The sequence below is a fragment of the Nerophis lumbriciformis genome, linkage group LG28, assembly GCF_033978685.3.
Source record: "Nerophis lumbriciformis linkage group LG28, RoL_Nlum_v2.1, whole genome shotgun sequence".
NCBI lineage: Eukaryota > Metazoa > Chordata > Actinopteri > Syngnathiformes > Syngnathidae > Nerophis > Nerophis lumbriciformis.
Genome location: NC_084575.2, coordinates 2,388,079 through 2,390,284, shown reverse-complemented (window position 1 = coordinate 2,390,284; position 2,206 = coordinate 2,388,079). Strand labels below are relative to the sequence as shown.

General features: G+C 38.9%; 1 non-coding gene across 1 annotated transcript; it reads left to right on the top strand.

The window, feature by feature from the left end:
• The first annotated feature begins 1,503 nt into the window (after positions 1-1,503).
• Positions 1,504-1,622, top strand: LOC133571346 (5S ribosomal RNA). The gene has a single exon (XR_009810437.1). It is a non-coding gene; the product is annotated as a 5S ribosomal RNA (ribosomal RNA).
• Positions 1,623-2,206: the final 584 nt, after the last annotated feature.

Below are 2,206 nucleotides of genomic sequence, written 5' to 3'. Positions count from 1 at the left end.
CGAAAGACGAGGTAAAACCAACCTTTTTAAATGGAACTCTTACAGACGGGATGGGAGACAATTGTTATTTATCTTAGAGCCTGGCGCGCATGCGTACACTAATGTGCTTTTTCTGTCTGTGTGATTGTCTTCCTTTGCTACGGCGGTCAAGTTGCTTTCACGGTGGATATTTGCCTCCGGAGCTCCAGCGGAAGCTCCCCCTCACTGTGCCCACACTGCTCTCTCATGCTGCGGGGAGATTGCAGGAGAGGTGCCGCTCTCAACACTACTTTATGCTTAGGGACCGTCAATAAATTACTATTGTCTTCGAAGATGTATATCTGCTACATCAAAACACTGATTCATCTAAAAGGAGGTCAAATAAATAGTCCTACATTTTTAATATCGTTCCTGATTTCATAATTTAAATATTTTTTTAATGTAAACAATAATTATTTGTTTTAAACGTCTCCATGTCATCATGCAACTTAGTAACCAAATTCCACTTTATATTAGTCGTGCTAACCTTTTATTTTAAAATAGGGTCAAAAACATTTTGATATTAAAAATAAATGTTTCTTTTCAATAGATTCCTGGTCATATGACCTAAAATCCCAAATTCACTTGATATTTGAAGTGTTTTCTCTAATGTGTTTCACACCTTTTTGTTTTAAAATGTAAGTTTAATTGGATTTTATATAAATTTGTAATATTGAAAACCATGGTTTCATTTTTAGCTCCCGCAACAACTACGACTATCCAACAAAAAAACAACTTTACTCTCATTTGAAGCTAATAAAAATGTTGATAATTATCTGTATAAGATATATCATCACGCACATGATTTTTATTTAAAAACTTTTTTTTAATAAAACCCTATTTTAAAATAAAAGGGTGTGCGTTACACTAAAAGGTTAGCATGACTATTTAGTGGAATTAGGTTACCAAGTTGTATGACATTGAGACTATTGGGAAAATACCCTTATTTTTTTATATCAAACATGGATATAATGTTAAAATTATGAAATAATGGGTATGCACAATAAGGAGGTATGACTAATTATTTACTTTCTTTTAGATGAATCAGTGTTTTGATGTAGCAGATATACATTTTTAAAGGCAATGTTGATTTATTGACGGTCCCTACGCATAAAGCAGTGTTGAGAGCTGTGATGAGGTGGCATCTGAATGCAGCTGGGATAGGCTCCAGCACCCCCCGCCACCCCAAAAGAGACAAGCGGTAGAAAATGGATGGAGAGCTGCACCTCACACAGCCACAAAAAGCACATTAGTGTATGCATGCGCGACAGGCTCTAAGATAAATAATAATTGTCTCTCACCCCCTGTGATGAGGTGGCGACTTGTCCAGGGTGTACCCCGCCTACCGCCCGAATGCAGCTGAGATAGGCCCCAGCACTCCCCGCGACTCCAAAAGGGACAAGCGATAGACAATGGATGGATGGATGTCTCTCAGCCCGTCTGTAAGAGTTCCATTTAAAAAGGTTGTTTTTACCTCATCTTTCGGCTTACGGCCATACTACCCTGAACACGCCCGATCTCGTCCGATCTCGGAAGCTAAGCAGGGTCGGGCCTGGTTAGTACTTGGATGGGAGACCGCCTGGGAATACCAGGTGCTGTAAGCTTTTACACTCACGCCAGAGGGCGCTCTTTCTCACTTCTTGCAAAAAAGAAATATTTTTTTATTTCACTTTCAGTTCAATTTACCCTAACATGTCTAATATTGATCCATCTTTGGGCTGTTTTTGCCATCTTACCCGGCTACAAAAACACATGTCATATTATAAATTGACCAGTCACGGACTTTTGAGCGCTGATAGTCCGTCAATATGTTCAACACCGGGGTGATATGAACCAATCAGCGTGCCTTATTCCAACATCTCACACTTTCTAAGCCAATCAGATCCGCCTCTGTCCAACTTTCTTCAACACATTTAATATTTGGCCAATGACAGAACGGCTGCTTTACTTCCGGCCTCATTAGCATATTTCAACATTTAACCAATCACGGATGATGATGACATTCCGCTACCTCCCAAGAAAGGAACTTCTTTTCAAAACAACATTTTATACTTTTTTAACACTTGAACGTACAAACAATATTTAATTTTCTGCAGCTGATAAGAAGAGGGGAGAGTATTATTCACCTGTTCACGTTTAGTAAGGTGAAGATACACAACTACAAGAAGTGAATGCAGTAACAGTTTGG